The sequence below is a fragment of the Arachis hypogaea genome, chromosome 11 (assembly GCF_003086295.3).
Source record: "Arachis hypogaea cultivar Tifrunner chromosome 11, arahy.Tifrunner.gnm2.J5K5, whole genome shotgun sequence".
Classification (NCBI taxonomy): domain Eukaryota; kingdom Viridiplantae; phylum Streptophyta; class Magnoliopsida; order Fabales; family Fabaceae; genus Arachis; species Arachis hypogaea.
The window spans coordinates 51,152,274-51,180,119 of record NC_092046.1 but is presented as its reverse complement, the minus strand read 5'-3'; the positions used below and the strand labels follow the sequence as shown (position 1 = coordinate 51,180,119).

Sequence of the window (27,846 nt, the reverse complement as noted above, 5' to 3'; positions counted from 1 at the left end):
AATGATTTTAACTCACTTTAATTACATTCGATGCCTTGATGTGTTTGATGAGTGATTTCAGGTTCATAAGGCAAGTATTGGATGGAAGAAGTGAGGAGAAAAGCATGCAAAGTGGGAGAACTCATGAAGAAATGAAGGAACCGTAAAGCTGTCAAGCCTGACCTCTTCGCACTCAAACTACCATAACTTGAGCTACAGAGATCCAAATGAGGCGGTTTCAGTTGAGTTGGAAAGCTAACATCTGGGGCTTCACAATGATATAAAATTTTCCATATGTTGCTTCACATTCAGGGGCGCGCACGTGCCATGTACGCATGCGCGCCGATGCTGCTCGTGGCCCACTAAAGTAAAATCGCCCCCAGCGATTTCTGAAGCATTTTGGGCCCAATCCAACTCATTTCTGATGCTATTGAACCCAAGGATTGAAGGGGGAATGAACCAAGTAGTGATAGTTTAGTTTTCATCATGTTTTAGGATAGAATTCTAGAGAGAAAGGCTCTCTCCTCTCTCTAGATTTTAGGGTAGTTTTAGTTAATTCTTCTTGGATCCAAGTTATAATTCTTGTTTTGATTTAGTTCTTCCTTTTAATTTCTTGTTATTACATCTCTATTCTTCTATTTTTACTTGTCATTTCCTTTATTTTTCCATTTTTATGTTTATGAACAATTGTTGGATCTCAATTTTCTTTAATGCAATTTTTATGTTTCTATGTTCTTTTGTGTTGATCTTAGTTGCTATTATTGATTTCATGCTTATGTTAGTTATGGGTTTCATTAATTCTTGCATTTTTACCATGCTTTTCTTTTATGCCTTCCAAGTGTTTGAGAAAATGCTTGGTTGGATTTTAGAGTAGAATTTTATGCTCTTAGCTTGGGAAGATAACTTAGGAACTCTTGAGTTACTAATGTCCAAGTGATTGACGATTGGGAGCCATTAATGCTAAATCTCACTAATTGATTTGGTGTAGAACTAAGACTTATTGACTTAGATTGACATAGCTCATTTGACTTTTCTTTATTAGTTAGAGGATGACTTAATGGGGTTGATCCTTGCCAATTCTCATGTTGTGGTTAGTGATAAGGATAGAGATCCTTGACCACCAACCTTTGCCAAGACCTTTGTAGTTGTTAATTTATTTTCATTGCTATTTACATTTCATGTCTCTTATCCCAAAAACCCCAAAATATCTTCATAGCCAATAATTGAGCATTTCATTGCAATTCCTTGTGAGACGAGCCGGAGTCTAAATACTCCGGTTAATTTTCATTTGGGGTTTGTTACATGTGACAACCTAAATTTTTTTATGAAAGGACTATTTTTTTGGTTTAGAAACTATACTTTACAATGAGAATTCATTAGTGGAATTCTAGACCATACAAAAGTTCGTTCATCAAGACCCATTCTGGTCCCTAATCTCAATGTCAAATTCTTGCAAAAGCAAGATCCAATATATGAGTCTAGGTTTTTGACGAAAGGATTCTTGCCAGTAACGAATTTTATAAAAATAATCACGTTGTAAGTATAGTTTCTAAACCAACAAAGAATCATTTCGTACAAAAGTTTTGGTTGTCACAAGTAACAAAATCCAATAAAATATATAACCGAAGAATTTCAACCTCGGGTTATTTTCTCAAGATAAATTATTGGTTATGGAATAGGGTATATTTTTGGGTTTTTGAATAATGAACAGGAAAATAAATTGGCAAGGAAGTATTCTTAATTATCATGAACACCATTGCAAGGTATAAGAACTGGAAATCCCATCCTAGTTATCCTTATCAGGTGTGATGAGAATTGTTTATTGCTCCTACTTAGTTAACCCTTACTAAATAAAGGAAAGTCAAGTGGATTAATCAATTTGATCCTCAAGTCCTAGTCAACTCCTGTGGAAAGACTAGCTTTAGAGGGATCCAAATCAATAAGCGAATTCCAATTTTCCATCAACAGTTGAGTTTGATAACTCAAGTGTCACCAATTACTCAACCAAAGCAAAGGGGGAAATCTAAATTAAATTGGAAGCATCAATAACATAAATAGAAGAAAAGCAATCATAAATTTGAAATACCTCAATGTGTATTAATTAAGAAAATCATTCCTAACATGGAATTCATAAACCAATATTGGAAAAATAAACCATTTAAAGTAATAGAATAAATAAAAGTAGAAGAGAAATTAAATTAAAGGAACATTGAACCTGGAATGGAGAAAACGAAGAAATTCTAATCCTAAAATCTAAGAGAGAGGAAAGAGCCTCTCTCTATAGAAACTACATCTAAAATCTAAAATTATGAATTATGAAAGTTGTATCCATAAATGAATGGATTCCCCCACTTTATAGCCTCTAATCTGTGTGTTCTAGGCCGAAAACTGGGTCAAAAATAGCCCAGAAATCGCCCCCAGTGATTTCTGGTACGTCCACCACGCGGCAAAGTCACGTGTTAGCGTCGTCCACGCGTCCGCGCGGGTTGAGTTTTTGCCAGGCCAGGCGTGCACGTGATCCACGCGTGCGTATCACCTATCCTTGGAAAAGCTATGGCAAATTATATATCGTTGCGAAGCCCTGAATGTTAGTTTTCCAACGCAACTTAAACCGTGTCATTTGGACCTCTGTAGCTCAAGTTATGGTCGATTTAGTACCAAGAGGTCAGGCTGGACAACTTTAGCAGTTCCTTCAGTTTCTCGTATTCCTTCCACTTTTGCATGTGTCCTTTCCATCCTCCAAGTCATTCTTGCCCTATAAACCCTGAAATCACTTAACACACATATCACGGCATTGAATGGTAATAAGAGGGGATTAAACATAGCAAATTTAAGAACAAAGAAACATGTTTTCAATCATAGCACAAAATCAGGAAGGAAATTGTAAAACATGCGAATTATACGAATAAGTGTGAGTTTAGTGGATAAAATCCACTCAATTAAGCACACGATGTACCACGAAATAGTGGTGCATGAAATCTCCCCACACTTAAATGTTAGCATGTCCTCATGCTAAGCTCAAGAGAAGCTATAAAGAATGAATGGGGAAAGTATGAAATGCAACCTATCTATATGAATGCAACTACATGCAAAAATATTTCTACCTACTTGGTTAAAAGTAAACAAATCTTTTAAGAACAAATATGAACTGGATTTCACTAATTCAAATCACAAAATAAAGTACAAGTAAACTTGCAGAAGAAAATAGCTGATGAAAGCCGGGAACAAAGAATCGAGCATCGAACCCTCATCGGAAGTGTATACACTCTAATCACTCATGTGTTTAAGGTTCGATTCTCTCAATTCTCTACTAACCTTGCTTTCTAAGGCTTGCTTTTCTTCTACCAATCAACACAAATTTGATGCACAAATACACATATCAAGAGGTCTTTTAAGGGTTGTAATGGAGTTAGGGTCAAGGTAGGATTTTATTTGGTCAAGTGGACCAAAATCTGAATCCTTAATTAACCTAAACTTCTCCCACCTAAATTAAGACAATCCATGTAATCAAAATACAAAATCTAACTATCCATTAACCATATTTTCCACATATTCATGCATCCTAATTTTGAGTATAATACATATGCATTGTTATCACCATTTACTTTGGGGCGTTTTGTCCCCTTTTATTATTTGCTATTTTTCTTTTCTTTCTCTCCTTTATTTTTTTCTTTTTTTTTATTTTTTATTTTTTTATTGTATTTATATATATGCCTATTTTTTTTCTTTTGCATATGATTAAATTATTGAATGCATGAATATGTCCTAAACATTTCTTTCACATTTTCATAAAGATATATAACACCCAATTCTCAAACCAAATGCTTTCATTCCCAATTTCTCCACACTTAATTCGTGAGCACTCTTACTAGTCTAAGCTAACCAAGGATTCAAATTAAGGACATTAGTGTTTTTTGCTTAGAGTTAATGATGTGCTAAAGTAAAGAATAAAGGGGTAAAATAGGATCAAAATTGGTTTGTAAGGGATAATGAAAGGGTAAGGCCATATGGGTATGTAAGCTCAGTGAAACAAAGGCCTCAATCATATAAGTGCATGCATACATCAAACCATGGAAATATAGAATTAAGCAAGACAAAGATCACAATTTTAGAGAGAAAAATACACACTAAAACAGAATATTGGTTAATAAAATGCAACCAATCAAATAAGCTCAAAATCTCACTGGTTTTGTGTGTTCGAGCTCTAGACCATGTTCCAGTATAATATTTCTTCAAACAAGCTCAATAAAAATTTTAATTCAAATTAGTGAAATACTCTAAAAAGTTTCTTGAAAAAGAAATTATTACTTTAACCAAGTAGTGGTAAAATATGCACAAAATCAAACAAATAAGCAATCAAACATGCAAATGCAACAATTAACAAACAAAGAAAATAAAACATTGGTGTTGAGAAGGAAATAACTAACCTATGGAGATCGGTATCGACCTCCCACACTTAAAGATTGCACCGTCCTCGGTGCATGCTGAGATGTGCAAGTGGACGGGTTGCTCCAACTGACGCTTTTCTCCAAAAATTGTGCAGGTGGACTTGTCTGTTGCCCCATATAGAAGTTCTTTTCCTTTCCTTTTCCGGTGGCCATCCTAAAAGAAGAGGAAAAGAAGAAAAGTAACCCAGAAACAAAGATAGAAAATGAATAAAATATGGGTGTTAATGCCAAATAATAAGGGTCTCAATTACATGGTAGCTACAACATGCAAGTGAGAAAATAATAGAAGCACATGGCATACCAGTGGTGCAAAAATTGCAACAATGGGGGAGAGAGTGTGGGTAATGAAAAGACAATATAAATTCATGTCAATGCAAAAGGAGTACAATTATCATAAAAGATTAGCATTGACATATAAATAATATTACCCAATAATGGAAACAAGTCACGAAGCACCAAAAGAAAGCAATAGAAATGCAACAGTGGAATAAGAACATCAACACCAATAGAAAAATAATAAATATAGAAAAGAAAATAAAAACATGCATACAGTTAAAATGCAATGAATGAAAATATGCAAATAGATTAAGTAAAATAGAATGAAAGAGAATAAGGAAGAGAAGTTTAAAAAGATGAAGAAAAAAAAAAGTAAGAAAGAAGGAAGAAAGAAAGAGAAAAGAGAGAAGAAAGGAGAAGGAAATTAAAAACGGGATGCGACGCGCGGGCACAGGGCACGCGTGCGCGTGAGAACTGTATTCGCCATGTGATGCGTACGCGTAGCCCACGCGTACACGTGGGTGGTCTTGGAAGCAAAAGGACGCACACGCGTCAGGGACGCATTCGCATGGAATAATTTTTGTGCCTCTAGCACAGTTCCATCGTAAGGTAGCACAACTTTTGGCCTGACACCTCTTTACGCCGATTTGTAGGGTCACGCGTACGCGTGGGTGATGCATATGCGTGGAAGGCTGATTTTGCAATTGACATGGATGCGTCGAGGACGCGCACGCATGGGCGTTGTTTGTGCCTAAATCACGCCTCTAGCCACGCTCCCGCGCAACTCTCTGTTACGTTCTTCCTTGTCTCGCATGCACATATGACGTGTACGCGTCAGCGACTCTTGCGCGTCGCGTGCATTTTTTTAATGCAATATGCAGATGCAAATGCAGAATGCAGGTGAATATGCAGAAATTATGAATGAACACTAGTTAAAAAAATAAAATAAAATAAGATTAAGAATAAAAAAAGGAATGATTATACCATGGTGGGTTGTCTCCCACATAGCACTTTTAGTTAGAGTACTTAAGTTGGACATTTGGTGAGTTTCCTGTCATGGTGGCTTATGCTTGAACTCATCCAGGAATCCCCACCAGTGTTTGTAATTCCAGTAGCCTCCGTGATCCCACACTAGTTGCATAAAGCCTTCAAGCAAGTTAAAGCAAGTGACAAGGCCCCAAGAGTGTTGATTGCTAGACTGAATTTCGGGGTCTCAAACCTTGCTTTTGCACCCATCTTCTTGTTGACCAACTTTGTTCCAACCGGGTGGCAAGCAATCTAAATTCTCAATGAAGTACCCAAACGACTTCCTAGACCCATTCAATCGAGCTCTACACCAATCCTTGCACTTCAACTTGGAGCGTGCAACTGTATTGAACCTTTCAGGGCAACTCCTACCACTAACTATTTTCCTCTTACTCTTAACGCCACAAAGAGCTCTAAGTTGACCATCTGTTTCAAGTAAACCATATTCAAGTGGGATGAGAAAGCTAAGGGATATGAATTTTACCCACTTGAATATTGTGAAGGATGATGGTGACTTAGGCGGAGAGGTCTCCAACAACTTTGGCAAGGTGATTTCAAGCTCCACTCCTTTGTGCTCTTCTTTGACAACTTCCACCTCTTTGCAAGCTTCTTTAATTTCAACCTCTTCCTCTTGGTAGCTTTCTGATGCACATAAACTAGTTATGCTACGATTAGGAAATTGCACGATCGGCAAAATTCCTTCCGGCAAGTGCACCGGTTATCGTCGTCAAGTAAAAACTCACAATAGAGTGAGGTCGAATCCCACAAGGATTGGTTGAGTGAGCAATTCGGATTAGAAGTGTGTTCTAGTTGAGCGGAATCAAGATTTGAGATGAGAATTGCGGAATGTAAAATTGGCGGGAAAAGTAAATGACAAGAAAATTAAATGGCTGAATCTTAAATTGCATGAATTAAAGAGCAGAATGTAAATTGCTGAAATTAAAAGGGAATGGGGGTGATTGCAAGAATTGAATTGCAGAATGTAAAGAGAAAGTGGAAATCAGAAATGGGGAATTCATTGGGTTTAGGAGATATTGAAATCTCCGAATCAAAACATGTATATCTCTTCCTCAACCAATGCATTCATTGAATTTTGCTTGGCAATCTTATATGATTGGATCCCAATTCCTTGGCTCACCAATGCTCTCTAAAAACAAACAAATTCCCAATCCCTTGGTTTAAATGTTCATAAGAAGAGATGATGCTTGATCACTGATTATACCACACAATTTCATGAACCACAATTTGGTAGGATTACATGTCACAATATCCATCCAAACCCCAATCCAATCCACTGTGAGAAAGCTTCTCTAGCATGAATCCTTCATTCCTTTCCCAAGGCTCCGAAGGATTCCAAGTATGAGTAGTTTCTTTCCCAAGACAACTACTCAATGGAATTAGATCGAGAAGCTTTCTAACAAAATTCAAGAGAAAAGATTGAAGAAGAAGATAAACTATTATTGATTCATTGAATTACAATAGAGCTCCCTAACCCAATGAAAGGGGGTTTAGTGAATCATAGCTCTGAATTCAATTACAAAGAAAAGGAAAACTAGCCAAAAGTCAAAGTAAAAGTTCCCCATCAGGGGCTGGATTCCCCTTCCAACTTAACTTCTATCCTATTTATACACTTTCTATATTGAGCTTCAGTTGTGCTTCTTGGGCTTTGAGGCCTCTCCTTGCTTTCCTTTTGCCTTGGGTTTATGATCCATAATCTTGATGAGGTTGTTGATCCAAATCCTGTAACATTTATTGAGCCAACTTAGTGATAATCAAATAATGACACATGACTCAATAAATTGAGATTTCAAACTCATCAATCCTTCAGGCCCAATCCCATAAACCATGATATTCAATTGGGTTTCATACCAAAGTAAGTTTAAGTTAATAATTGTGCTCAAAGACTAACTTAAATCACAATATTTTTGGCCCAGAAACCTTTTTCAAGAGTGGCGTTTAAGTTGTAGTTTAAGCTTAAACTGCAACTTAAACGCCAGACACTTCCAGTGAGGCCATTTGTAGAAGCACGTTTAAGCTTCAGTTAAGGTTAAACTGAAGCTTAAACGTGGAAATGGAAGAAGGTAGCCCTGGAGAGTCATGTAGTCGAACACGTTTAAGCTTCAGTTTAAGGTTAAACTGAAGCTTAAACGTGGAGATAGGAAGGGCAGCCCTGGAGGTCGAACACGTTTAACCTCCAGTTTGAGGTCAAACTGGAGGTTAAACGTGGAAAAGGGTGGAGGCATACTGGAGGTCGAACACGTTTAACCTCCAGTTTGAGGTCAAACTGGAGGTTAAACGTGGAAGCTTAGAATGGTGGCCCTGGAGGTGTCGAACACGTTTAACCTCCAGTTTGAGGTCAAACTGGAGGTTAAACGTGGAGATGGAGAGAGCAACCCTGGAGTAGAAAAGCTATCGAACACGTTTAAGCTCCAGTTTGAGTCAAACTGGAGCTTAAACGTGGAGTGGCTCCCTGGTACTCTTCCTGGTTCTGGCGTTTAACCTCCAGTTTGAGGTCAAACTGGAGGTTAAACGTGGAACTCCTCCCTGGGTGGCATACTCATTCTGGCGTTTAACCTCCAGTTTGAGGTCAAACTGGAGGTTAAACGTGGAATGCTCCTTAAGTGAGGCTTTTCATTCTGGCGTTTAACCTCCAGTTTGAGGTCAAACTGGAGGTTAAACTTCAATCCCAGCATTTCTTATCCTTCATGATTTTGGCGTTTAAGCTCCAGTTTAGGCTTAAACTGGAACTTAAACTCCACATGTGATATTCAAGCTTCCTTTGTTGATTTTGTTGCTTCCTTGCTTAGCCTCTTCTTCCCTGAAATCATCCAAACAATTGCATCAAAGTCTTGCAAAATTTCATGAGAAATCTTTCATTCATAGCATTTAAGTAATATAACTAAAACTCATGGAATTTGCATCAAAATCATATTGTTTGGATGGTTCATTACTTTGTTCTTCATATAACCATTTTTGGTTACTTTAAGCTCAAGAAAATGCATAAAACAACTAAAACTAACAGAAAAATGCTAGTGAAACTAGCCTATGATGCCTTGGCATCACAACACCAAACTTAATACTTGCTTGTCCCTAAGCAAGTCCTGAGTTAATTGAGAAGAAAGTATGAAACAGAAAGCAATTACATTGGCTATATTAGCAAGCATTTGAAGTTCATCAGAAGGGTTTTATGCAGAAAGTTGCAGCATCACTTTTTCATACTTATCAGGTAGGATTATCACTTTTTCATTGCATCCATCAAAAATTGCTATGGCCTCTTGTTATTCTTATGTCTTTGGCACTTTTCTCTTCTTTGTTTTTCTTTTCTTTTTCTTAGAGCTTCTTTTGCTCCTTGTTTGCTTAGTGTCATGTGTTGCACAAGCCTTTGGCATTTTCTTTTTCTTATCAGTGCACTACACATATCCACCTTAGGCATTTTAGTTCACATTTCTTCTTGAGACATTGGTGCCCAGCACCTCTTTGTGTGACTAAATGTTTTGTATTTAGGTTGCTCTTGATAGTGGACTTTTGGTTGATAATCCCGGGTTAGTTAACCCAAGTTACCAAGTGTTGAAACACTCCTCAGAACCTATTCATCCAAGCATATCCTTAATACATAAACACCACAGGCATTTGTCTCAGAAGTTCAAACCATTGGTACCTAGCTTATTTTCTCAATTTTTTTGCTTTTTGGTTGCCTTTTTCCGTGGCTTTTTCTTTTTCTTTTTCTTTCTTTTTCATGGCCAAAGACATTTATTCATCAAGATCCATAGACAATGTTCACTTTCTACATGAAAAATGATAATTCTACACTCTAATTTTTAGTGATCTGACTAAACAATCAAGCATGCATACCACCACTTAATTCTACTTGATTTGTCACTAATTTAGCCAAGTTACTTTTGTTCAAACTTTTCTTTTATTTTTGGAAACAGAACAAGCATGGCACGCACTTGTTTAAGAAGGTGAAGTTATATCCAAACATCTAGGCATTCACTTTATTCAAAGCAATTAACAAAAAAAAAACTACACATTCCAGAAAGATTCAACATTTACAGTTTAAACAAGAACACGCATGCTTTTGTTTGCCCTTTTTAAAGAATTATCAAGGAACAATATCACCTTGTGAAATTCCTTGTTTTCTCTTTGTTGTCAGGAAACACTTTGATTTCTCCTTCTTCTTCCTGAATGTTGCTTCATGCTTTAAGGTTCTTGTTTCCTTTCCTGCAAAGAGTAATGAAGTTGCTTGCTTCTCAAGCACTTGAGTGGTTAGCTCAACTATGTGTGGGTAAGTATCAGATTCTTAAGTTGGTGTGTGAACACCAAACTTAGTCTCCCACTTACTTCTCTCTGTTCTTTGAATCCTTGAGTTATCTTGGAATGATGTTGCTACTAAGGGTTTTAAGCATTTCTGTGACTGCTTAGAATAGTTGTTCCTTTCATATAATTCAAAGGTTGTTGTGTTCAGTTGATCTTTATGGTGGAACACCAAACTTAGAGTCACACATTCCCCTTTGACTTATTGATCCATGAATTCATTGTTTGGTGTGAAACACCAAACTTAATTCTTTGCAATGCACAGAAACTACTTTACCCTTTTTATTGAAACAAATAAAAGAAACAGCAAAAGGGTATTACCTCAGGTTGGGTTGCCTCCCAACAAGCGCTTGTTTAACGTCATTAGCTTGACGGTCAGCTTCCTCAGTTGAGGTGATATTTAATTTTGTCCTTCTCCTCCACATCTCCCAAGTAATGTTTGAGTCTTTGACCGTTAACAATGAAGGTTCGTTGTGACTTTTCTTCCATGATTTCTACTTGTCCATAATTGGAGACCTTGGTGACAAGGAATGGTCCAGACCACCTTGATTTTAGCTTCCCTGGAAATAGCTTCAGCCTAGAATTGTAGAGCAATACTTTTTGCCCTTCTTCAAATTTCCTTGGGGCTATGTTGCTGTCATGCTTCTTCTTTGCTCTTTCTTTGTAAATTTTGGCATTCTCATAAGCTTCCGCTCTGAATTCTTCCAACTCTTGAATTTGCAACATCCTTCTTTCTCCAGCGGCTTTGTTGTCCAAGTTCAGACGTTTCAAGGCCCAGTATGCCTTGTGCTCCAACTCCAGTGGCAGATGGCAAGCTTTTCCATATACTAGTTGGTAAGGAGACATTCCAATTGGTGTTTTGAAAGCTGTCCTATATGCCCAAAGAGCATCATCTAGCTTAATCGACCAGTCCTTTCTTGAAGTTCCCACAGTTTTTTCCAGGATTCTTTTGAGTTCTCTGTTAGATATTTCGGCTTGCCCACTTGTCTGTGGATGGTATGGTGTGGCTACCCTGTGTTTGACTCCATATTTTAGGAGCAATGCCTCTAATGGTTTGTTGCAAAAGTGGCTTCCTCCATCACTGATGATTGCTCTTGGAACCCCAAAACGGCAAAAAATGTGTTTTCTGAGGAAGTTCATGACTACCTTATTATCATTGGTTGGAGTTGCTATTGCTTCAACCCATTTGGAGACATAATCTACTGCCACAAGAATGTAATTATTTGAGTATGAGGAGGGAAATGGTCCCATGAAATCTATCCCCCATACATCAAACAATTCAAGTTCCAGAATGAATTGTTGTGGCATTTCATTTCTTCTTGGCAGGTTCCCAGCTTTCTGGCATTCATGGCAGTGCTTCACTAATTCCTTTGCATCTTTGAAGATAGTAGGCCAATAAAAACCACACTGCAACACCTTAGCTGCTGTTCTTTCCCCTGCAAAGTGCCCTCCATAAGTGGAGCCATGGCAGTCCCATAAAACTTCCCTTCCTTCTTCCTCGGATATGCATCTTCTGAGTATGCCATCGGAACATTTTTTGAACAAGTATGGTTCGTCCCAGATGAAGTATTTGGCATCATTTACCAATTTCTTCCTTTGATGTTTGTTAAATTCCAAAGGTAAACTCCCAGTGGCCTTGAAGTTTGCTATGTCTGCAAACCAGGGTGCTTTGTGAATTATCATGAGTTGTTCATCAGGAAAGCACTCATTTACATGTGTGCTTTGTGTGCTTCCTTCTTCACATGGTATCCTTGATAAATGATCTGCCACCTTGTTCTCTACACCCTTCTTGTCTTTGATTTCAATGTCAAATTCCTGCAACAAAAGAACCCATCTAATAAGTCTCGGTTTAGATTCTTGTTTGGCAAGTAAATATTTTAAAGCTGAATGATCAGTGAAGACAATGACTTTAGATCCAATGAGATAAGATCTAAATTTTTCAAATGCAAAGACTATTGCCAAGAGTTCTTTTTCAGTGGTTGTGTAATTCCTTTGGTTAGCATTCAAGACTTTACTGGCATAATAAATCACATGTACCAAATTGTCTTTCCTTTGTCCTAACACTGCCCCAATAGCAAGGTCTGATGCATCACACATCAGTTCAAACGGTAAGTTCCAATCAGGTGGGGCAATGATAGGTGCAGAGGAAAGTTTTTGCTTCAAAAGTTCATAGGCTAGCATGCAATTTTTATCAAATACAAAGGGTGTATCAGAGACAAGCAAGTTACTCAAAGGTTTGGCTATTTTAGAAAAGTCTCTAATAAACCTTCTGTAAAAACCAGCGTGTCCCAAAAAGCTCCTAACTGCCTTGACATTACTTGGTGGAGGTAGTTTTTCAATGATTTCCACCTTAGCTCTGTCCACCTCCATGCCTCTATTAGAGATTTTGTGGCCAAGGACTATTCCTTCTGTGACCATGAAATGACACTTTTCCCAGTTTAATACTAGGTTAGTCTCTTGGCACCTCTTAAGCACCAAGGCAAGGTGGTGTAGGCAGCTGGGAAAAGAATCCCCAAACACAGAAAAATCGTCCATGAAGACCTCAATAAATTTTTCAATCATGTCCGAAAAGATGGACAGCATGCATCTTTGGAAAGTGGCAGGTGCATTACACAATCCAAAGGGCATGCGTCTATAAGCAAAAACTCCATATGGACAAACAAATGATGTTTTCTCTTGATCACTAGGATCAACTACTATTTGGTTGTAGCCCGAATATCCATCCAAGAAGCAATAGTAAGCATGTCCGGCAAGCCTTTCAAGCATCTGATCCATGAATGGGAGTGGGAAATGATCTTTTCTGGTGGCTTCATTGAGTTTCCTGTAGTCTATGCACATCCTCCACCCAGTAACGGTTCTTGTGGGTATGAGTTCGTTCTTCTCATTTGGAACCACAGTTATGCCACCTTTCTTGGGAACTACATGGATGGGACTAACCCATGGGCTATCAGAAATGGGGTATATTACCCCTGCCTGCCATAACTTCCTCACTTCCTTTTGTACCACTTCTTTCATGACGGGATTCAATCTTCTCTGAGCTTGAATGGAGGGTCTAGCATCTTCTTCTAACAAGATTTTATGCATGCATATGGATGAACTTATCCCCTTCAAATCAGCTAGGGTCCATCCAATGGCATCTTGATGAGTTTGCAGCACCTTGATCAATTCTTCTTCCTGTTCTTGGCTCAAGGCCGAGCTAATGATAACAGGGTGACTCTCATCACTACCCAAGTATGCATACTTGAGATTAGGGGGCAATGCTTTGAGCTCAGGTTTTGGTGCTTCCTTTTCTTCTTTCACTTTCTCTGGCCTGCTTAGCATGGTTGTGTCAGCACCCTTGATATCACTAACTTCAATATCCTTGGTGAACTCCTCCTCTGCCACTTCCTTTATTGTTTCCTCAAAAGTTTCTTGTACTGCAATGTCCACTACATCAACCCTCATGCATTCCCTTAGTGATTCTGATGGATAGCTCATTGCCTTGAATACATTAAACACCAATTTCTCATCATGGAGTCTAAGAGTGAGTTCGCCCTTTTGTACATCTATGATGGCTCCAGCAGTCGCTAGGAAGGGTCTTCCCAGAATTATTGAAGCTTTGGCTTCTTCCTCCATATCTAACACCACAAAATCAGCAGGAAATATAAATTCTCCCACTTTCACCAACAAATCCTCAACTATCCCATGAGGGAATTTAAAAGTTCGATCTGCCAATTGGAGGGCCATTCTTGTTGGTTTGGCTTCCTCAATCTTCATTCTTCTCATCATTGTTAGCGACATCAAATTGATGCTGGCCCCTAAGTCACACAAGGCCTTCTCCACCATGACTTCTCCTATGATGCAGGGGATTTGGAAACTGCCTGGGTCCTTCAATTTCTGAGGCAATTTGTGCTGAATGATGGCACTGCATTCTTCAGTTAACAACACAGTTTCCTCATTTCTCCAGCTTCTCTTCTTGGTCATCAATTCTTTTAAGAATTTTGCATAGAGTGGCATTTGCTCTATTGCCTCAGCAAAGAGAATGTTGATTTGAAGCTTCTTGAAAATCTCCAAGAACCTGGAGAATTGGCCATCCTTTTCACTTTTCATCAAACGTTGAGGATAAGGTGCTTTAGGTGTGTAAGGCTTCAAGACCTCTTTTTCTTTTTCTTTTGTTGCAAACGGTGTAACAGATTGTCCTTGTTCTTTGTCTTTCACATTTTCCTTTGCTTCATCCTCTGTGGTTTCCCTTGAAATCTCCTTTAGATTCTTTCCACTTCTGAGGGTTATGGCCTTACATTCCTCCCTTGCAATAGCCTTGGCAGCATGAGAACCGCTTGTCCCAGGGGCATGCTTAGTCAAATACAAAATTTGATTTTCTAGCTTCTGGATGGCAGCTCCTTGGTTTTGCAAGTTAGAATTTACTTCTTCCTTAAAAGCTTTCAATTCAATTATGTCTTGGCTCATGGTTGCAAGCATTCCTTCTATCTGGTTTAATTGATCTTGAAATTGTTGGTTCGGATTAGGTTGGGTATGTTGATTATTTTGGCCATGATATGATGATTGGGGGTAAGTGTTTTGTGTGGCTTGGTATGATCTTTGGTTGGAGTTTTGGTATGTGGAATTGTTTTGTTGGTTGTGGTTGTAAGGTTTGTGGTTTTGTGGTTGGGTTTGTTGGTTTCCCCACCCAAAGTTTGGGTGGTTTCTCCAGCCTGGGTTGTAAGTGTTGGAGTGTGGATCATATGATTGCCTTTGTTGGTTTCCCACATAGTTAACCTCATCCCAATCACCTCCTTCAATGCCTACCTCCTCTTGATCTTGTGTGTGTATTGCAGCTACTTGCTTTGTTTCTAATTGCCTGGTAAGCTCTGCTAGTTGCTTGGCAAACACCTTGTTTTGGGCTAGAATTGTATCAACATGGTTCAGCTCCATGACTCCCTTAGTGTTGTGCCTTTCTGATGCATAGTAGTACTCATTCTCAGCCACTGTCTCGATCACTTCAATGGCTTCTTCCACAGTCTTTTTCCTGTTCAATGAACCTCCTGATGAATGGTCTACAGCCTTCCTTGATTCATAAGAGAGCCCATCATAGAAGATGTGCAGTTGCACCCAATCATGGAACATGTTTGGTGGGCATTTCCTTGTCAAGTCCTTGAATCTCTCCCATGCCTCGTAGAGAGTTTCACCATCTTGTTGTCTAAAAGTCTGAACCTCAGATCGAAGCCTATTGACCTTTTGTGGAGGGTAGAAACGTGCCAGAAACTTGCTTTCCACCTCATCCCATGTTGTTAGACTCCCCCTTGGGAATGATTCCAGCCACTTAGCTGCTTTGTACCTAAGTGAAAATGGAAACAAGAGCAGTTTATAGGCATCTTCCTGGACTCCATTGGACTTCACAGTGTCACAAATTCTCAGGAATTTTGTGAGATGTGATGAGATATTTTGATGAGAAACGAATTTCTACCAAAACACCCAAAACTAACCGGCAAGTGTACCGGGTCGTATCAAGTAATAAAAACTCACGGAAGTGAGGTCGATCCCACAGGGATTGAAGGATTGAGCAATTTTAGTTTAGTGGTTGATTTAGTCAAGCGAATCAAGTGTTGGTTGGGTGATTTGTGATTTGCAGAATGTAAATTGCATGAAATTAAAGAGAGCGGGAAAGTAAATTGCTGAAACTTAAAGGACAAGAAATTAAATGACAGAAACTTAAAGTGCAAGAAATGTAAATTGCAGAATCTTAAAGTGCAAGAAATGTAAATTGCTTGAAAAGTAAAGGGGATTGGGATGAGGATTTGCAGAATTTAAACAAGGGAAAACTAAATTGCATCAAACAGAAGAGGAAAAGGGAGTTGGGATTGAACCGGATCTTATAACAGCAAAGTAAATGAACAATGAAAGCATTAAACAGAGAATTGAAATGAGAATTTAGATCTCAGGACCCAGAGACTAGAAAACCAAGTCTAGATCTCAATGCCTTCCTAGATCCCACAAGAACAATAGCAAGGAAATTGTAAATTGCAAAGAAAAGAGATGAAGATCAAGTAACAGAAACAGAAATGCTAATTCAATTAACAGTAAAGGAAACAGAGAGATCCAAGATTGAGATTGAAACAGAATTTCTTCAATTCTCCAATCCAAGATCCAAGACAAAAGTCAAATGAAATTGAAAGCAATGAAAGCAAGAAATTAAAGTTCACTCAAGTTCAAAAGCTCTTCGAAAACTATTATGAAAATTCTAAAAGGAAAGCTCCAAAAGAAAACTCTCCAGCAAAAAGCTCCCCAAACAAATTGAATTCTATCCTATTTATACACTTTCCAAAATGATCTTCAAGCCTTGAGTTGGGCCTTTGTTCTTGGTGGAATTGGGTTGAAAGAGGCCTTGGTTGATTGCTCTTGAAGATTGAAGAAGAACCGAAGTGAACCAATTGAACCGGAAATGGAGTTAGCCAACGTTGGTCTTCAACGTTAGGGTCAAAGTTAGGGGTCTAACTTTGACCCTAACTTTTCATATCAGCAAACCACATTCTTCTGGTTTAGACGTTGGCGCCAACGTTAGGGGTCTAACTTTGACCCTAACGTTGGCCTTGCTTGGTGTGATTGGTGCCAACGTTAGCCTCCACGTTAGGGGGCTAACGTTGGCGCAAACGTTGCCTACTCCCCCATTGTGATTTAAGTGCCAACGTTAGCCTCCAAGTTAGGGGGCTAACGTTGGCGCAAACGTTGGTAGCCCAGGGAGAAACTCTCAAGTTCCAACGTTAGCCTCCAAGTTAGGGGGCTAACGTTGGAGCTAACGTTGGCTACTTCCAAAGAGTGATTCATATGCCCAACGTTAGCCTCCAAGTTAGGGGGCTAACGTTGGGGCTAACTTCATGCAACCCGGTTCAATTTTCACTTATTCCATTGTCCTCTCTTCACTCCTAGCCATTCCTCTTTGCTTCAACCTTTCTCCAAGCCTTCTTCACCTATCATTGATCAACCAAACTAATCAAAGTTTTGCTCAAAATCATGAGGTATTCAATCTTCCACAATATGCAACAAATATAGTTCAAAACCTCATGAAATGGCATGAATTCACATATGGTTGGTTCAATCAAGGGAAACATGAAAATCTACTCAATTAGCTTGCTTGTAGCTTAAGAAAGTGCATAATTCTAATGAAAACAAAAGAAAAAGACTAGCTAAAATGGGCTAAGATGACTTGTCATCAAGATGTTGGTTTGGGTCTTCATTAGCACTTCCTCCAAAGGAACAATGATTTTCCACAAGTGATATTAGCTGTGGCTTGAGCTCAAAATTGTTGGCCTGAATGGGTGGTTTCTGGATGCTACTACCACAATTCCCAGAGGTTGGGTTTATGTATGAACTAAGAACCCTCCTCTCAGGGATGGCATCGTTTCCATCAGCTCTCTCATGGTTGTGAACTTCTCTATCCATGTTGAGATCTAAAGCTTCCTCAAAATTTTCCTCAGATTCTCCTTCAGATTCCTCTTGTCCCACTACTCTCTTCCCTCTTGCTTCCCTTCTAAGTCTATGAAGGGTCCTCTCTGGTTCGGTATATGGAGGAGTTGATGTCTCTCCTCTCCTACCTGTCATACAAGAACACAGCTCAAACACAAACAAGTGAAATACTCTTGGTTAATGGAAGAGTATGGTTAGCTCAATTGAGGAATTAATTCAAACAGTTAGTGAGTCAGTGAGTTAGTTGCATGAATTTAAAGGCATAAAGAAGGAAAGCATGTAACCAAGTGCAGAAATTAAAATTCAACAAGTATCTAGAACAGAATTAACAAAGCAAGAGAAAATTGCTCAATCTAGTTAGCTTCCAATTTGAGAATTGTCAATCGAAAACCAATCCCCGGCAACGGCGCCATAAACTTGATGCACATAAACTAGTTATGCTACGATTAGGAAATTGCACGATCGGCAAAATTCCTTCCGGCAAGTGCACCGGTTATCGTCGTCAAGTAAAAACTCACAATAGAGTGAGGTCGAATCCCACAAGGATTGGTTGAGTGAGCAATTCGGATTAGAAGTGTGTTCTAGTTGAGCGGAATCAAGATTTGAGATGAGAATTGCGGAATGTAAAATTGGCGGGAAAAGTAAATGACAAGAAAATTAAATGGCTGAATCTTAAATTGCATGAATTAAAGAGCAGAATGTAAATTGCTGAAATTAAAAGGGAATGGGGGTGATTGCAAGAATTGAATTGCAGAATGTAAAGAGAAAGTGGAAATCAGAAATGGGGAATTCATTGGGTTTAGGAGATATTGAAATCTCCGAATCAAAACATGTATATCTCTTCCTCAACCAATGCATTCATTGAATTTTGCTTGGCAATCTTATATGATTGGATCCCAATTCCTTGGCTCACCAATGCTCTCTAAAAACAAACAAATTCCCAATCCCTTGGTTTAAATGTTCATAAGAAGAGATGATGCTTGATCACTGATTATACCACACAATTTCATGAACCACAATTTGGTAGGATTACATGTCACAATATCCATCCAAACCCCAATCCAATCCACTGTGAGAAAGCTTCTCTAGCATGAATCCTTCATTCCTTTCCCAAGGCTCCGAAGGATTCCAAGTATGAGTAGTTTCTTTCCCAAGACAACTACTCAATGGAATTAGATCGAGAAGCTTTCTAACAAAATTCAAGAGAAAAGATTGAAGAAGAAGATAAACTATTATTGATTCATTGAATTACAATAGAGCTCCCTAACCCAATGAAAGGGGGTTTAGTGAATCATAGCTCTGAATTCAATTACAAAGAAAAGGAAAACTAGCCAAAAGTCAAAGTAAAAGTTCCCCATCAGGGGCTGGATTCCCCTTCCAACTTAACTTCTATCCTATTTATACACTTTCTATATTGAGCTTCAGTTGTGCTTCTTGGGCTTTGAGGCCTCTCCTTGCTTTCCTTTTGCCTTGGGTTTATGATCCATAATCTTGATGAGGTTGTTGATCCAAATCCTGTAACATTTATTGAGCCAACTTAGTGATAATCAAATAATGACACATGACTCAATAAATTGAGATTTCAAACTCATCAATCCTTCAGGCCCAATCCCATAAACCATGATATTCAATTGGGTTTCATACCAAAGTAAGTTTAAGTTAATAATTGTGCTCAAAGACTAACTTAAATCACAATATTTTTGGCCCAGAAACCTTTTTCAAGAGTGGCGTTTAAGTTGTAGTTTAAGCTTAAACTGCAACTTAAACGCCAGACACTTCCAGTGAGGCCATTTGTAGAAGCACGTTTAAGCTTCAGTTAAGGTTAAACTGAAGCTTAAACGTGGAAATGGAAGAAGGTAGCCCTGGAGAGTCATGTAGTCGAACACGTTTAAGCTTCAGTTTAAGGTTAAACTGAAGCTTAAACGTGGAGATAGGAAGGGCAGCCCTGGAGGTCGAACACGTTTAACCTCCAGTTTGAGGTCAAACTGGAGGTTAAACGTGGAAAAGGGTGGAGGCATACTGGAGGTCGAACACGTTTAACCTCCAGTTTGAGGTCAAACTGGAGGTTAAACGTGGAAGCTTAGAATGGTGGCCCTGGAGGTGTCGAACACGTTTAACCTCCAGTTTGAGGTCAAACTGGAGGTTAAACGTGGAGATGGAGAGAGCAACCCTGGAGTAGAAAAGCTATCGAACACGTTTAAGCTCCAGTTTGAGTCAAACTGGAGCTTAAACGTGGAGTGGCTCCCTGGTACTCTTCCTGGTTCTGGCGTTTAACCTCCAGTTTGAGGTCAAACTGGAGGTTAAACGTGGAACTCCTCCCTGGGTGGCATACTCATTCTGGCGTTTAACCTCCAGTTTGAGGTCAAACTGGAGGTTAAACGTGGAATGCTCCTTAAGTGAGGCTTTTCATTCTGGCGTTTAACCTCCAGTTTGAGGTCAAACTGGAGGTTAAACTTCAATCCCAGCATTTCTTATCCTTCATGATTTTGGCGTTTAAGCTCCAGTTTAGGCTTAAACTGGAACTTAAACTCCACATGTGATATTCAAGCTTCCTTTGTTGATTTTGTTGCTTCCTTGCTTAGCCTCTTCTTCCCTGAAATCATCCAAACAATTGCATCAAAGTCTTGCAAAATTTCATGAGAAATCTTTCATTCATAGCATTTAAGTAATATAACTAAAACTCATGGAATTTGCATCAAAATCATATTGTTTGGATGGTTCATTACTTTGTTCTTCATATAACCATTTTTGGTTACTTTAAGCTCAAGAAAATGCATAAAACAACTAAAACTAACAGAAAAATGCTAGTGAAACTAGCCTATGATGCCTTGGCATCACAACACCAAACTTAATACTTGCTTGTCCCTAAGCAAGTCCTGAGTTAATTGAGAAGAAAGTATGAAACAGAAAGCAATTACATTGGCTATATTAGCAAGCATTTGAAGTTCATCAGAAGGGTTTTATGCAGAAAGTTGCAGCATCACTTTTTCATACTTATCAGGTAGGATTATCACTTTTTCATTGCATCCATCAAAAATTGCTATGGCCTCTTGTTATTCTTATGTCTTTGGCACTTTTCTCTTCTTTGTTTTTCTTTTCTTTTTCTTAGAGCTTCTTTTGCTCCTTGTTTGCTTAGTGTCATGTGTTGCACAAGCCTTTGGCATTTTCTTTTTCTTATCAGTGCACTACACATATCCACCTTAGGCATTTTAGTTCACATTTCTTCTTGAGACATTGGTGCCCAGCACCTCTTTGTGTGACTAAATGTTTTGTATTTAGGTTGCTCTTGATAGTGGACTTTTGGTTGATAATCCCGGGTTAGTTAACCCAAGTTACCAAGTGTTGAAACACTCCTCAGAACCTATTCATCCAAGCATATCCTTAATACATAAACACCACAGGCATTTGTCTCAGAAGTTCAAACCATTGGTACCTAGCTTATTTTCTCAATTTTTTTGCTTTTTGGTTGCCTTTTTCCGTGGCTTTTTCTTTTTCTTTTTCTTTCTTTTTCATGGCCAAAGACATTTATTCATCAAGATCCATAGACAATGTTCACTTTCTACATGAAAAATGATAATTCTACACTCTAATTTTTAGTGATCTGACTAAACAATCAAGCATGCATACCACCACTTAATTCTACTTGATTTGTCACTAATTTAGCCAAGTTACTTTTGTTCAAACTTTTCTTTTATTTTTGGAAACAGAACAAGCATGGCACGCACTTGTTTAAGAAGGTGAAGTTATATCCAAACATCTAGGCATTCACTTTATTCAAAGCAATTAACAAAAAAAAAACTACACATTCCAGAAAGATTCAACATTTACAGTTTAAACAAGAACACGCATGCTTTTGTTTGCCCTTTTTAAAGAATTATCAAGGAACAATATCACCTTGTGAAATTCCTTGTTTTCTCTTTGTTGTCAGGAAACACTTTGATTTCTCCTTCTTCTTCCTGAATGTTGCTTCATGCTTTAAGGTTCTTGTTTCCTTTCCTGCAAAGAGTAATGAAGTTGCTTGCTTCTCAAGCACTTGAGTGGTTAGCTCAACTATGTGTGGGTAAGTATCGGATTCTTAAGTTGGTGTGTGAACACCAAACTTAGTCTCCCACTTACTTCTCTCTGTTCTTTGAATCCTTGAGTTATCTTGGAATGATGTTGCTACTAAGGGTTTTAAGCATTTCTGTGACTGCTTAGAATAGTTGTTCCTTTCATATAACAGAAAAATGCTAGTGAAACTAGCCTATGATGCCTTGGCATCACTTTCTTCCAGTTCAATCTCTTCTTCATTGCTTACAAAGGGCACGGGAGGTTGTGCTTCTTCTTTTTTGATCTCTATGTCTAGTCCAATGGGAGAGGGTTCAATTGTAGATAAGAACTCATCAATGATTGAATCCATCTCTTGATCATCCCCTTCAAAGTCTTCAACCATGATATGCATTGGAGGTTGTACACCCTCTTCAACATTAATTTCAAACGTCTTGGAAGGAGGCTCTAGGACTTGACTTTCCCATGGAGGTTCAGCATTTCTTAAGTCTTCAACCACTTCTTCCTCTTCAATGATTACAGCTTCCTCCAGTTGTTCTAGTACAAAATCAAACTCCTCCTTGATGTCTTCCACTTCATGACAACTTTTCTCAAGGGTCTCTACTATCTCTACCTTTTGGGTTTCCTCTTGCTTCTTTTGAAATATGACTGCGTGAAGCTGATCCATTGCATCCCTAAGACGATCCCTTCTCTATTGCTCCATGTCAATAGCATAGTTGGTATCATCTTGCTCTTGGATTGGTGGGCATGGATGTTCTTCCATAGAGGGTGGTGGTGCACCAGAGCTTGAGGGCTGAGTATTCGAGGTAGAGGATTGGTCCATGCGGGATATAAGTGCTTGAAGAGTAGAGGTGAGACTAGTGATAGAGGCAAGTGTGGTATGAAGCTCTGTTTGCCCTTGGTGAATAACACCAAGGGTGTTGTCATCCAGTGGAGGTTCGGGTGGATATGGGTTAGAGTCATATGGAGGTGAATGGTTGTAGGTGGCTTGTAAGTATGGTGGTTCAAAGGTGTGTTGGGGAGGTGGTTCATAAGCATATGGTGGGGCTTGTTGGTAACTACAAGGGGATCTACCATATCTATCATCTTGGTATTCACCTCGGAATGGTTCTTGACCATAGTAATTAGGTGGAGGTTGGTTGTCACGAAAAGGTCCACCATAACTATTGTCTTGGCATACATTGTAAGATGATCGTTGTCCATGGTACCTTGGAAGGTGTTGTTGCCAAAAGGGTTGATCAGATCCTCATGGCTCCTTCCATCTTTGATTGTTTCGACCTTGATGCATGTTCCTGTTATAGCTTCCATTCCTTTCAACAACATTAGAACCAAACTCAAAGCGACGGGAGTGAGAACTCATAGTAACTAATAAAAAATAAAAACAGAAATAAAAACAAATAAACAAGCAAAATAAAATATTTATAATAACCAATAATAAGGCAGATGTTTGCAATACCCCGGCAACGGCGCCATTTTTGACGAGAGGATTCTTGCTAGTAAAGAATTTTATAAAAATAATCACGTTGTAAGTATCGTTTCTAAACCAACAAAGAATCATTTTGTACAAAAGTTTTGGTTGTCACAAGTAACAAAACCTAATAAAATTTATAACCAAAGTATTTAAACCTCGGGTCATCTTCTCAAGGAATTGCAGGGAGGTATGATTTATTATTGGTTATGAAAAAGGGTATATTTTTGGGTTTTTGAATAATGAACAGGAAAATAAATTGGCAAGGATGTAATCTTAATTATCATGAACACCATTGCAAGGTATAAGAACTAGAAATCCCGTCCTAGTTATCCTTATCAGGTGTGATGAGAGTTGTTTATTGCTTCCACTTAGTTAACCCTTACTAAATAAAGGAAAGTCAAGTGGACTAATCAATTTGATCCTCAAGTCCTAGTCAACTCCTGTGGAAAGACTAGCTTTAGAGGGATCCAAATCAATCAGTGAATTCCAATTTTCAATCAACAGCTGAGTTTGATAACTCGAGTGTCACCAATTACTCAACCAAAGCAAAGGGGGAAAATCTAAATTAAATTGGAAGCATCAATAACATAAATAGAAGAAAAGCAATCATAAATCTAAAATATCTCAATGTGTATTAATTAAGAAAATCAATCCTAACATGGAATTCATAAACCAATATTGGGAAAATAAACAATTTAAAGTAATAGAATAAATAAAAGTACAAGAGAAATTAAATTAAAGGAACATTGAACCTGGAATGGAGAAAACGACGAAATCCTAATCCTAAAATCTAAGAGAGAGGAGAGAGGCTCTCTCTCTAGAAACTACATCTAAAACCTAAATTATTAATTATGAAAGTTGTATCCATGAATGAATGGATTCCCCCACTTTATAGCCTCTAATTTGTGTGTTCTGGGCCGAAAACTGGGTCAAAAACGTCCAGCACACGGCAAAGTCACGCATTAGCGTCGTCCACGCATTCGTGCGGGTTGAGTTTTTGCCAGGCCACGCGTGCGCGTGATCTACGTGTGCGCATCGCCTATCCTCGGGGCAGCTATAGTAAATTATATATATTTGTAAAGCCCCAGATGTTAGCTTTCTAACGCAACTGAAACTGCGTCATTTGGACCTCTGTAGCTCAAGTTATGATCGATTTATTACCAAGAGGTCAAGCTGGACAGCTTTAGTAGTTCCTTCAGTTTCTCGTATTCCTTCCACTTTTGCATGCGTCCTTTCCATCCTCCAAGTCATTCTTGCCCTATAAACCCTGAAATCACTTAACACACATATCACGGCATCGAATGGTAATAAGAGGGGATTAAACATAGCAAATTTAAGACCAAAGAAACATGTTTTCAATCATAGCACAAAATCAGGAAGGAAATTGTAAAACATGGGAATTATATGAATAAGTGTGAGTTTAGTGGATAAAATCCACTCAATTAAGCACACGATGTACCACGAAATAGTGGTGCATTAGTTTTGATTCATTCTTTGTCAATAAGTACTCTAAAGCTGCATGATCCATGTATACCACTATCTTGGACCCTAGCAAATATGATCTGAATTTGTCTAAAGCATGAACAATAGCTAGGAGTTCCTTTTCCGTAGTGGTATAGTTGGATTGTGCTGCATCCAATGTTTTAGAAGAGTAAGCAATGACATAAGGGAGTTTACCATTGCGCTGTGCAAGCGCGGCACCTACAGCATGGTTTGACGCATCGCACATTATCTCAAACGGTAGCGTCCAGTTTGGGCCTCGCACAATCGGTGCTGTGCTAAGAACTCTCCTTAGCTCTTCAAATGCACTCACACATGCACTGTCAAACTCAAAGTCCACATCTTTTTGGAGTAGGCACGACAATGGTAAAGCAATCTTGCTGAAATCTTTAATAAAGCGCCTGTAGAATCCTGCATGTCCCAAAAACGAGCGGACCTCCCTCACAGATGAGGGGTGAGGTAAAGTGGTGATAACATTGACCTTGGCCGGGTCTACAGAAATGCCTTCATGAGATACTACATGCCTCAACACTATACCTTATCTTACCATAAAGTGACATTTTTCAAAATTCAAGACAAGGTTAGTTTCAACACATCTATCTAAGACCTTGGCCAAGTTTTCTAAGCAACAATCAAATGAAGTTTCATAAACACTGAAGTCATCCATAAAGACTTCTAGACAATTCTCCATCAAATCGGAAAAGACACTCGTCATACACTGCTGAAAAGTAGCAGGTGCATTACATAGTCCAAACGGCATCCTTTTGTAGGCAAAGGTTCCAAAAGGACAAGTGAATGTGGTCTTTTCCTGATCCTCAGGAGCAATGTGAATCTGGAAGTAACCAGTGAATCCATATAAAAAACAATAATGGGATTTACCCGCCAAACGGTCCAACATCTGATCGATAAAGGGAAAAGGGTAGTGGTCCTTCCTTGTAGCGGCGTTCAATCTTCTATAATCAATGCACACTCGCCACGCATTTTGTACTCTCTTGGTGACCACTTCACCATCATCCTTTTTAGCCGCAGTGATGCCCGATTTCTTGGGAACAACCTGGACCGGGCTCACCCATTCACTGTTATAAATTGGGTATATGATACCCGCATCAAGTAGCCTAGTGACCTCCTTCTTTACCACATCGAGGATGGTTGGGTTGAGTCTCCTTTGCGGTTGCCTAACTGGCCTAGCTCCCTCTTGGAGAAATATATGATGCATGCACTTGCAGGGGTCAATCCCCACAATATCGGCTAGGATCCAACCAATTTCCTTCTTGTACTTTCTTAGAACATCTAGGAGCTTCCCTTCTTCTTCACTAGCAAGCTCACTAGCAATAATAACCGGAAACCTTTGGTTATCCTCTAAGAAAGCATACTTCAAATGAGATGGAAGACGCTTCAGTTCACTCTTTGCCTCAGGATGATGTTCCTTTTCATCAAGCTCATGGGGTTTATTCTCAACAACTTTCTCTTGTTCATCCTCTTGGTCATCCGTCTCTTCAACAGTAGGGTAGCATAACTTGTTGTAGTCTTCTTTTCGCACTTCCGCCACTACTTCATCGATTACATCACATCAAAGAACGGAATGCTCTTCGGGAGGATGCTTCATGGCTTCTTCCAAATTGAACTTGATAGTCTTGTCTCCAACCTCAAAGGAGTATGTGCCGATGAAGGCATCTAACTTGAATTTAGAGGTCTTAAGGAAGGGTCTACCAACTAGAACGGAGGATGAGCTTCTATTTTTTGTTGGAGGCATTTCAAGGATGTAAAAGTCAACCGGAAAGACTAAGTCCTTGATCGCCACAAGTACATCTTCTGCTATTCCCATCACCGTGATCACACTTTTATCGGCTAAGGCAAACTTCGCTGTCGACTACTTTAATGGAGATAAATTCAACCGCACAAAGATAGAAAGCGGCATGATGCTTATGCAAGCTCCTAGATCACACATACAGTCATGAAAAGTGCGCCCACCAATACAATAAGACACCAAACAAGGCCCAGGGTCACCATATTTTTTTGGAATAGGCTCCATCAAGGAAGAAATTGAACTATCCAAGGATAATGTCTCAAACTCTCCTATCCTATCCTTGTGTGTACACAAGTCTTTCAAAAATTTTGCATGCTTCAGAATTTGTTGGATAGCATCAAGAAGTGGTATGATTACCTGAACCTTCTTGAACACTTGAAGCATGCTCAAATTGAATTCCAGAGTCTTCTTTGCTTTCTTTACCATGGAAGGGAATGGGATAGGAATAGACTCATCCACTATAGCTTTCCTCTTGGGTTCCTTAAGGCTTACTCCTTCTTCCTCATGCCTTTTGTCTACCTCCTCCTCTTTATGCGGAGCTTCAACAACCACTTCTTCCTCATGAATGTCTTCCATGACCCTATGAAGTATCTCCTCTAATGTAGTCCCCGACCGTAGAGTGATGGCGTTGAGACCGCCCTTGGGGTTTGGTTGGGGTTGGGATGGAAGGTTAGAAGAGCTTGAGGGTTGGTTGGTGTTGTTGTTGGGAGAGGGCATGGTCATCTTTGAAAGCATGTTGGTGAGATTGGCCAATTGAGCGCCCAAGGCATCAAATTGAGCCTTGTTGCTCTCGTCTCGTTTCTCCATAGCGGCTCTAAGCTCATCAACTTGATTGGTGGAAGATGAAGAGGTTTGGTTGGATTGTTGTCTATCGTGTGGTGCTTGATATTTGGTGTAGTTGTTTTGGTTTTGGTTGGGGTGATTTTGGTTGGCTTGGTGGTTGGTGTTGTTATGGTGGTATTGGGATGAAGATTGGTTGTTGTTGTGATGATAAGAAGAGTTGTTCCATCTTTGGTTTTGTTTGCTCCCTTGTACATTATCCCTCCACCCTTGATTTTGATTACTACCATGAGGGTAGTTGTTTTGGCCTTGAGAAGGATATGGTGGACAGTTGTTGTAATTCACATTGGCTTTGACAAGGGCATGCTCCTCTTGAATTTGATGACATTGATCGGTGTAATGTGTGGTGCTAGAGCACAAACCACAAATCCTAGGAGGGCCTTCAAGTTGAGCAACTGGGGGTGGGGCTTGGATGGCTTGGATGAAGTAGTATTTCTTTTAATCTTTTTGTATTTGTGTGAGGATAGTGGTCTTGTCCCCAAGCGCTTTGGTCAAGCTTGCTTCAGAAGGGGATGGTTCTACCACACCCTTGAGAGGATTACTTCTCACCCTTACGTGTTGTGTAGCCTCGGCAACATCATTTATTAATTTCCAAGCTTCTCCCTCCGTCTTGTTTTTCGAAAGAGAACCACCACTAGAAGCGGTGAGCAATCTTCTATCTTCCACACAAAGATCTCCGGTGAAGTAACTAATGAGCA

General features: G+C 39.1%; 1 non-coding gene across 1 annotated transcript; it reads left to right on the top strand.

Annotated features, from left to right (window-relative positions):
* The first annotated feature begins 15,144 nt into the window (after positions 1-15,144).
* LOC112725453 (small nucleolar RNA R71) lies at positions 15,145-15,248 on the top strand. The gene has a single exon (XR_003164561.1). It is a non-coding gene; the product is annotated as a small nucleolar RNA R71 (small nucleolar RNA).
* The last annotated feature ends 12,598 nt before the right edge of the window (positions 15,249-27,846 follow it).